Raw genomic sequence first — 11411 nt, 5'->3', positions numbered from 1 at the left:
ATCAGGAAACTATAAAGAAATGAGAGAAATAAAGAATTATTTAGTATTTTTATTTAAAAAGCATAAAATATTACTTGAAGGCGCTTAATGCATATTAATTAGAATAATAGTTCCCATCAACAGCTTCTTTCCTCTTTTATTTCCCGCGTATCAAGGTGTGCTTTGCTGCATCTGCGAGAGATTATTAGCATGCACACGTTTGAAGGGTCGGATCCCAGGAGCTCCCACCTTTTGATCCAAGCAGCCTCCCCATCTGACGTTGAGTCTCATCAACGTGGTAAATGTTGCAGACGGATGCTCGATGATGATGAGAAATCTTCTTCTTCTTCTTCATGACCTAATATCAGACAGCAGTGAAGCGGAAGATGAGCTCATCTCTGCAGGGCACAGTTTTTAAAACATGCTTTATTTAAATGAACACTTTTGGGCCCCTCCTCTAATACTACAAATATGTTATGATTTGAATCCGGATATCTTTTTGTATAGTTTACCTTTCATTTTTTTCCTCATGCAAATCTTGATTGTCAAAAATTGTGGATGACAACTCAGCTTTGTTTGTCTAAACGAAGTGCAGTTTGTAGAATCGATGCCGTCATATTTCTGCAAATTTGATCAGTCAGGATCTCAAACTGTTTAAAGTTGAGGTGTAGGTGTAAGACATAATTAGGACTGCATGATGTATTCTTGGGGTCAAACAGGAAGTTGGCATCGCTCTGGTTCCCTCTACAAAACAGCAATGATATTTTGTTCTATTGGATTTGGATCATTTTCAGAAAATAAGCTCTGTGTCAAACATACGTTTATGATACTGACACGATTTCTTCAACAAGATAATCTTCACAAATGAACGCCACTTCTTACGATTTTGTTTTTGAAGCATGAGTAAAATCATCAACTAACGTTAGGCTATAGAGTAGCTCCACTACAGTCACATGACTTCACGTCTCCACCACTGAGCTGAGGGAGGACTAATGTTCTAGTGAGGACTTTTAGTCGTTTTCATACGTCATTTTTATCGTAGAACAACACGGTAAAATCTCTTCAGCTTGTTTTAACCAGCAAAAAATAAATATTTCATGCTTCTAAGCAACATAACTTATTGGCTTTGAGATTAGGGAACCAGAAGTGCCAAACTGCTGACTCATTTCCTGTTTTTAGGCCCTCGACAGTCCTCCAGTTATTCAAGGTGCTTAGGTGTCTGCACAGCTCAACTCGACGATGTGACCAACTAAAGAGATGCTGTGGTGTCCGCCACAGTGGATAAATGTCATGTTAATCATCGGCTTACTTACAGCGCCGGATGCATTGTTATATGTTCAGTTACCTCACTCGCTCTGGTTTTGCACCTTTAGCAACGGCGTTGCCTTGTTACCGCTGTGAAACCGGCTGCTGAGCATTATCGGCAATTTTAGCTTCTTTTTTTTACTGAACTTAACTACAAAGAACCAAAAGGTTTAATCCTGGGATACGACGTGCTGTGGAGTTCAGTTTATTCACACTTACAGTTCCGAAGCTGTATTATTAATTCCTCTCATGTTTTGCGGTGTGCGGAACTCGCACTAGTTTTCTTCCAGTTGAATAGCTTGTGGACGGGACTAAGAGCAGCTGTTAAACTGCAGACTGATGTTTGAGGTGTGGCAATAATGTGGGGCTGTATTTTGAGCCCACCGTTTATTAATCATTGCATTGCAGGTCTATGACACAACTTTTTCAGGGTTATCCCCCAGAAAAGTCTTAAAGGTGTTTTCAGACCGAGCCCAAAGCTAATTTCAGAGGCGACACAGGTTACATTACATTTCATTTAGCTGGCGCTTGTATCCAAAGCGACTTACAATAAGTGCATTCAACCATGAGTACAAACTCAGAACAACAATAATCAAGAAATTACAGATGTGCAGATGCATGCAAAGTCAAAGGAAATAGTTCAATGTGTGCAGCAAACACATTTGAAAATGCCTCTGCTATAGCGAGACATTTGCACTAATCCTGCAGCTGCATGACTCAACTGCAGAGACAATAAACTGAGGAAAAAATAACTGGAGCTAACATGCTAACGTGCTAACGTTGCTACCAGGCCGACAGCCCCATGAGGAGTCCCCACATATCCCCATTGGGGTGTTGGTGGTCACACGAGAAAGCGAGAAACACCTTTAAAACCACTGGTGCATTAGAACCAAAGCGATCTCCGTTCCGCTTTTGGCGAACTGATTTTAAAATGTGGAGTTTTTTTTACCCAAGGTTTGATCTAAACTCGGGGTTAATGAGTCCGTTTGTGAAGCTGTTGAGAACAAATAGGATACGTTGAATGTTGACCTTTCTGAACCAAAGAAAGATTTCAATAATACGTTTCATATCAGCCTTGTAACACGCACAATGACAGGTGTTTGGTTAAGTGTAACGTAAAACACATAATCATATCTGGTTTTACATGGGACACAGAAAGCGGTCTCCTGGGTGAAAGTCCAGCCCTGTATTAGTGTGACTCCCCCGACACTCATGGACGTCTTTGGCTTCTTTTACTCGTTATTAAACCACGTAACGTGTTAAATGACGGCCGCTCGATGCACACGTCACTAGCTCTAATTTAAGTTTCGCTGTCCAGTTCCACAGAGACCATGTTTTACTTATTATTCAGAGTTTCTTATATTTGTTGCTCAGCATTTTTTTGGTCAGTATTTCTTTTGATAATTTTGTACGTAACTATGAAAAAAGAAGTCAAAACTTTGATCAGATCTGACTGAGCTGCCTGCTGTCCACGTAATCGACCATGACCATAGCCATTTTAAAGGATTCCTGTGAGATTATTGACCACTACTGGCACTTATAACCCTTCATTTCACTTAATTCCCATTATGAACAGCTGGCGGTGGTAAAGTGTAGAAATGCAGCAATAAAAGTGAAGTATACTGCAAGCTGATGCAACTAAACAAAGTAGCTTTAACAGAAAAACGTCTATATTCAATGTAGTGCAACATTAACATAAATATGCAACTTCTTTTGTTATTGCTCAATTAGAACACAACAATAAAATATGATCTGATAAATGATTTTGCAGAAGAAGAAACCCAGTTGCCAGAATAGCATTGGCGTTGTACGTTTCTGTGAACCACGCATTTGTTGAATCTCTACGTTTCTGCACCAAAAGCACATTTCATACCAACATTTCTACATAAAACCGTAAGAGTTTTTAAGTTTACTTAACTTCAAAATAAGCAACGTGCCTTTTGGTTTCGGACGGGACAGAAACTTAACAAAAGTCCCGCGTTGGACCCGTTCGTCCACCCCGACTCCTCCGTAACACGAACTTACGGAGACTTTGAAATTTGCAATACGTCGAATAAAAAAAGACAAAAACGTTCCCTTGAACTGTTCATTTCAGTATTTGTGTCGTACAGGAACATCATTTTTTTTAGGAGACCAGGCTGGTGGAACACACGAGGTGAAGTTAAAGTCAGACTGACTTGCTTTACGGAGTCACATGACTCAAATTAACTCATCGTGTTTGCATCATTGACTCACTATGAAGTGCATCTTTGTTTACACTACAGTGACTCCTGAGGGGCATTCAGGGGCTTTTAAAACCAGGTTTCTGAACCCTGTAGGCAGATGAGGAACCTGCTGCAGTAGCTGCAGCTCCAAAGTAAATGTTTTAAAACTACTTTGTGAAGATTTTTTAAAAAGCTTTTCAGATTTTTTTTTTTTTTGCGAATGAAATAATTCGTTTCAAGGTTTTAACGGGGCAATCCTTAAGATTGCAGTCCTTGTTGATTTAGAATTTCCACCTGAGTGAAAACTAAAATAATTTTTTAGCAGTCTGGAGTCTTTGGCTGCACTAACATGCTATTTTTTCAGTTGAAATGGAGAAAACAAACGATACGTATTCTTTTACTGGGAACGTCAACACAGACGAGCAGCTCGTAAAACTGCAAATGCATCATGGGTTGGTTATAGGCTTCAGTAAAAGCTGCTGACTTAACTGTAAAAAAAACAACTTTAAAGGCAGTGGGAAACATAAGGATTGTGTTGCAATAAGAGCAGATGAATTGCTAAAGTGAGAAGAGAGAATTTTATCCTCCGAACAAATACAATTTAAGGTTGTTTGGTTCTTTTTTCTCTCAATTATTTTGTTAATGTTTCTTATGTAACTTGAGTGACGGCGTAATTTACAGGAAGTACAGCGACACGTGTTTAAAATGTGTAATTCACATGACAGTCAGGTAGACGCCGCATGGAGAATGTAGATAATAGTTTATTTTATGTGTTGCTATCTGGAGACAAATCACCTCAAAGGTCTAAGAGATAAAAAGGAAGCTGGTTTGCTTAAAAAAAAACATGTTTTTTTTGTGTTGTTAAATATCATCAGACTGTAAATGTGGGCGTTCATTTTATCTGTTTTTCATAACCAGACGGTATAACACCTGTTGCACGTTTGATAAAGCAAAGGCGTACGATGCTGCCGCACGAGGAGGTTTTAAAACGTTTTAGAGCAGCACTTAAGAGACTCCACTGAGGACGTCCGCCCTGGTAATACATAGGATTAAATCACCAAAAAATGCATTTTGTGAGTCAGAATTTCAATAAATATTTGCAGAAACTTGCGAGGACGTCACCGTGTCTTTCTTTGGATTCCTCACAAAAAAAGTGTTTGGAGGAGAACTACTTGCTGCCTGGAAAACATCCTTTTATGGACATTTATCAACAGTTACTGTCAATGTTTTAATCTAATTTACTTTTCAATATATATAAATAAATAACTGAAGCCAAATGTTTTTTTTGCACCCATTGAAGCATTTTAGTTATGTGTATTGATAACTTCCTGATGTGAAACTAAATGTTCCTAATGAACATAATCTGTGCGGCAATACTCCAAAACATGAGCAGGTGTCCCTATGATCAGGGTCATATGAAGCTACTTGTACAGGTAACACATCTCCCTGTATATTAAACCTACATTTGAGTTCATTTTTGTTTTAAATATTGTATATTTGGCTCTCCTATAGGCTAAAGGGATAAAACAAAGCCACTCATCTTGTGAACTTAAATTCAGTAAATGCAGGTATATTAGGTATTAGGTATATTTACGCGTATTCCATTAAATAAAATACCAATAGTAAAACCTGTAAACCTGTAAAATTATGTTAAATATGTTTCCATGTTATTAGGCACATAATCTTGGAAAGTTTACGTCTCTGCACAAAAGTTGTAGTTTTTTTCACGTTAAAACTTAAGTGTGTGAACGCTTGCCAAAGAAACACCAAGTTTTCGTCTCTGCATAAAAGTTATTCCAATTTTTAAACGTACACTGTGTGAACACTTCAAAGAAACACAGTTTTCCGGGTTCTGCCATCGTTTTTGTTTACTTTTTAGGCTTTTTTTTTTGCTAAGTGCACAGTAGATTTTGCTCTTGAGGTAATCATTTTGGTTTCAAATTGTTTTAATTCTCTCTTAATTGCGTTTGATATATTCTGCACAACAACACTGAAACAATTATAACGATATGAGGTCATATAGACACTTCTAAAATTTAGCAAGTTTGTCCAGCGCTCAAAAAACACGTTTACTTTTTTTTCTTCCCTAAGTGCAAACTCTTCTCTCTTCGGCTATAACTGCAGCGGTGAAACACAAAAATAAGAAAAATGTGAGAAAATCTACGTGTGTCCATATTTATTTTGCTCGTTTTACATTATGCATTTCAGAAAATTGTCTTCGAGGACATTTATACATTTAACACCTGCTAACTGAACAGTTTTGCTGCTATAATATACTGGCTTTCTATAATAACTTTGTCGTTTGGTCTCCTCTACAGCTCCTACTGCAACTATACAATCAAAAAACAGTGATGTGGAAATTAAGTATCCCCAACTCAAAGGTATGCATTCATTTCAAGTAAATGATATATATATATATATATATATATATATATATATATATATATATATATATATATATATATATATATATATATAAAGTAATTCAGTGTCAAATCCTCAAAGCACATACTTAATGATAAGAAGCAATACATTGGGTTTTTAATGGAAGAGGTGGCTTTAGCTGAGATAAATCAAACAATAGTCAAAGTCAGTAAGATAATTCATCATTTATATATATATATATATATATATATATATATATATATATATATATATATACATATTTATACATATAAATAAACAAATAAATATACATTTATATATATGTATATATATATAAATGTATATATGTATTTATATATAAATAAATACATACATATATTTATATATGTATATATTTATGTAAATATATATATTTATTTATATATAAATAAATACATACAAATATTTATATATGTATATATTTATGTAAATATATATATATTTATATATTTATTTATATATATATAGACAACAATGCAACATTATAGAATAAACTCACAAGCTTTGTCATATATATATATATATATATATATATATATATATATATATATATATATATATATATATATATATATATATATACACCTCACTTTGGAACAGAACTTCATGTGAACATTTAAAGACTAACTGATCTATATGGTGCATGTACGGTCTGTCATCGATACCAGTTTCACATATCTATCAATTTTCAAAACAACAGCTCTGTGAATCAGAGTCGCTCAGACTAACTGAAACTGCACATGGATGTCAACGATTCCCTTAAAAAAAGCCATTTAGTGTCAAATATGAATGTGAATGAGTCTCTGAACATGTTTCCAGCTTCTATGAAGGATGTACACGTCCTCTCCTTTTCATCGAGTGTCCTCCAAACTGAGATTACATGGCTGCAGAATGTCGCACCGGTCTGTCTGCTGACGACTGGTGTGATCTACTGGATTTTAGGAGCATGCACATCCCAAAAAAACAAATCACAGTAAAGTCTTCTCTCTGTTTTGCAAAGCGATTCATCTCTCCATCACGATGTGATGCTTTGTGCTTCGGGACAAACTGGAGAAGCTGAGAAAGAAAAAAGTTTCCATCCAACTATTTTAATGCAAATTTTTAATTTTGCGCAGTAAAAAAAAAAGAAAAGAACGCCAGACACCACAACTCCGGTACACTATGAAATACAGAGAGCTCAACATTGTGTGAACTTGTGACCTTGTTTGATTCATAAGGAATAGGGATTATATTTTTTCCTGGCTTCAAACAGCTGAGCAGGTCCTGTTTCACGAAAGCTAATAAGCTAAAGGTGAAGTGCAAAAAGGTAACAGCATCCTATTTCACAAATGTCTGCTGCTTGCAAACTGCGTCTCAGTTTGTCCTTCAGTGCTCTGGCGTGCTCGTGCAGTACGGCATAAATAAATAAAATACCAATGGTAAAACCTGTAAAATATCAATAGTAGAACCTGTAAACCCAAATTTATGTTAAATATGTTTCTGTGTTATTAGGCGACTGTTTACGGCAGATAATCATGGAAAGTTTTTGTCGCACAAAAGTTATTCCAATTTTTAAACGTACATTGTGTGAACACTTTCCATTGAAACACGGGTTCCGCCATCGTTTTTGTTTACTTTTCGGCTTTTTTGTTGCCAAGTGTACAGTAGATTTAGCTCTTGAGGTAATCTTTTTGGTTTTAAATTGTTTTAATTCTCTCTTAATTGCTTTTGATATATTCTGTACAACAACACTGAAACAATTATAACCATATAAGGTAATATGTAGTAACTTCTAAAACTTAGTTTGTCCTGCGCTCAAAATATGTATGTCATTCCACACATACCACTCTGTCACCTGTGTAATAAACACGGAAGGTAGCAATTTTAATAAAATACTGTCAAGAATAAAATCATCTTAAATGTTTGGTGAAGCACAAAGCTTCACCCGATAAATAATATTTGTAATACAATGTAAATCTTCACCTGTGTGTGTGTTATGTGTTTAAGTTCCTCTACATACAACACCTTTCACAGGTGGTTCCTGGTACCGACCTCGAATGTTTTGACCCTAAAAATAACCAGTGAACCTGCAGGACGTCCTCTGTTTTAATATACAGTATATATTCAAGCAGATGCTTATCAAATGTAAACTTTGTATCCTAACAACTGGAAGCATCTACAGTGTGTGTGTGTGTGTGTGTGTGTGTGTGTGTGTGTGTGTGTGTGTGTGTGTGTGTGTGTGTGTGTGTGTGTGTATCTGTTTTCCTTCACATTTCCTCAGCTGACTTGTGATTTTTGGGTCCTCTTCTTCTGTTGTGACTGAAAGATGTTTACATCTAGTAAAAAACCTCTCTCACGGCCTGTAAACTGTTTTTTTAAGTATGAGTTTTGTTCTCAATGCTCAGGAAATTCAATCGTATCAAGACAATTGTGCAAAAAACAACAAATGATGTTCAGCGAATATGTTTTTGGAACATTTAAAGCCTTTCTTAAAGACTTCTTCTCAATAGGAAGTAAATGTTTGGCAGCTGAAATTACACGTTTAACGTAAGTAAAAGTCTTGATTTAAAGATTAAAAAGTCAGCATTGAGACGTCACCGTTTCTCTAACGCAGTGATTCTCAACTGGTGGGTTGCCGGCTCTGGTTTCAACTTGTTTTGCACTTGTCTCTCCATGTTTTCAGGAGAATTGAGTGCTGCTTAATTCTTTGTGAAGCACAATGTTTTTCAGTATTTACCTAATGATGAGGTAATCACAAGAAAAGTTAATTTTGTATATGTGAATCCTTTCGAATTGTACTTTTTGTTTAATTTATTTTGTGGAAAAGCTGCTCCTCAAGACAGTGACTTTGTCCATAGTAAAGTGTTTGTCATAGATTCAGTGAGTGTATATTATCAGTTAAAGTTAGGTCATTTGAGTTCCTGTTTTATTTTTATTTTGACTTCCTCTGTGTCCCCGCACTTTCTGTTGTCTGATTGTATATTCCTTCTTGTTAGTGTTCCAGACTCCTCCCTCCCTGTGTGCCTGTTTGATTGTGAAGTCCTGCCCTCATTGTTTCCACCTGTGCGTCATTACTGTCACCCTCCCCTTGTATTTAAACCCTGTTTGTCTCCTGTCCCCTTGTAGAGTTGTACTGTGTGTGCAAAAAGCAGAACAACCGCTCAACCGCTCAGATGGAACGGAACGGAACGGAACAAAATCAAATCAAATCCAGGAACCACACAGGCATGTGTGGTTCCTGGATTTTGTTCTGTTTCGTTCCATCTGAATCCTGTTAGTTTTTGAGAATCCAGCCTGTTTTTGAAGAAAGAATAAAGTCACTTTCTTTAACCACACATCTGCATTTGGGTCCTCTCTCCGAGCCTCCTGTGACACTTTTTGAACTACTACTTCTTAGTTGTTGGACTTTTTTGTTTGTGCATGAAAGCTGTTGAGTCTGTTTAAAATGGCTGAATATTCTGAATTGTTATGTATGTTGTAATACCTAGTTATTGATGCACTTTTTGTTTTTTATTAAAATGCAGCTAATTGAGTGTAAAAGGGAATAGTTCCCACTCTAGCATCGCCACCAGCTGGTCGTTTTGGTTTATCATTAAACTTGTTTTTGTGTTGGCATACATATTCTGTACTATCTTCAGGTTCAAACTGCACCATTTTTTCATTAAATACATTTGAGAAGTTGAGAATGTTCCTCGATTTGGGTCGCGGCTTGTCATTCAGGGGTGATGGGTCCCGGAGCCAGACCAGTTGAGAACCACTGCTCTAACGGGAACACTACTCCCTGCACTGACACCAGAAGGAGTCATTGAACATTGCATCATCTCTCTATTTGTTGTCATTCCTTGTTTTTGGCGGGTCTCTTAATTCTGCTGCTGACGCTGTTAAAAAGTATAAACTTTTTGAAAGTGTGACTTCAATACGGGACACATGGTGCAGGACGTGATGCCTTATAAGGAGTTATTGGGGCGGTAATGTAACAAACAGATGACATCATCACGTTTATCATCAGTTATCCGAAGTTAGGAGCGTTTTGCTGAATCTGACGTGATTTACTCAATTACTCGATTTACGCCAAAAGGTAAGAGAAAGTTGAGATAAGAATATTAAGTGAAGGGGTCAATTCATAATTCAGATTTAAGAATAAAACATAAAATCCCAGACTGACTGATGTTAAATAAGAACATTCTCGTCACATGTGGAAGATGGTGCTCTCCACCTGAACTCCCGCGAGGCCACGGTCTGACTCGATGCCTCAAGGCTGTTGTGAGCGGGGCTGACAAGTCGTGCAGCTGGTGAGATGTTCAGTCGGGCTGTCTGCTTATCAGCCCGACTGGCGACTGGCTTTTAGCCTTCGTTTCCCTGTCTGATGGTCGTCATTTCTTTTGTACAAACATAAGTGAACCATGGATTTTGGAGTACACCTTCAGCTGGTGCCCTCGAAGAAGAAGAAGAAGAAGAAGAAGAAGAAGAAGAAGAAGAAGAAGAAGAAGAAGAAGTCAGTGGAGAGTGAAGCAAAGCAGAAATAGAGTCTGCGTCCTTTTAAATATCTACACTGCAGCAGCATATTGCCTATGTAAAGAATTTAAACAAAATACTGTATTTTAAAAGTAAAATAATATATATATATATATTTTTAGATTAAACTTCACGTAAACCTATTTACTGCAAACCACTTGAAGCAGACTTACTGCCTGAGATAGAAACTTGATCACTGTGTGTCATCAACAGCTTGTAAACGGTGTATTATCTTCTGCAGGTGTGCTGCGTTCACGTGCTGCCAGGAAGCTCGGACATTTGAGACTTAAAGGTGTCCTGTGGAGTTTTCTTGCAAACGCACAAAATGTATGTTTACGTGCAGTGTTTCTCAGTAAAACCCGTTGTGTGTAGTTTAGTTTTTGTTTGTTATTGTGTTTTGTTTACGACAACGTTTGTTGGAGCCGTGTTGTGCGTAACCTTTTCCGAATTAGTGAAATACTGTGAAACTAGAGAACGCAAATCACATGATAAAAAACAAAAAAAGGGACCCGTTCATTGTTCCGCACCTTTAAGAGTTCACCCTGTCTCCTAAAAACTGCATTTCCTTGAAACTAAACTGCATTCTCAGTTACGTTTCGAGCAATCTTTGAATCGGTCCGGGCCAAACGCTCCTTGTTTTACAGTCTGATTCCCTGCTGCTGACAGAATGTCAAATAAGGAAGACATTACAAACATATTTTCTCCCGGATTACAGTCGCAGTTTAAAAAGAACTTAACCAATGTTGTGAATTTAGAGAAACAAAGCGCAAAAATAAAATTGGCTTCAAATAAGTGTGTTTGTTATGCGACTTAAGTCAAATACGTAACGTTAAAAAACAAGATAATGTTGATTTTTTTTTTCTGTGTCTGTTTGACGCGTCCAACCGGAGCTCCTCACGATGACGTCACTTAGAAACACAATCCGGGGAAAAATATGTTTCACTCAAAACACAATTGATAGTGCAGTTTATTTGGGAACGTAATTTGTATGAAGCAAGTCGGCAG

This window comes from Taurulus bubalis (assembly GCF_910589615.1).
Source record: "Taurulus bubalis genome assembly, chromosome: 3".
Classification (NCBI taxonomy): Eukaryota; Metazoa; Chordata; class Actinopteri; order Perciformes; family Cottidae; genus Taurulus; species Taurulus bubalis.
This window is presented reverse-complemented; position numbering follows the sequence as displayed.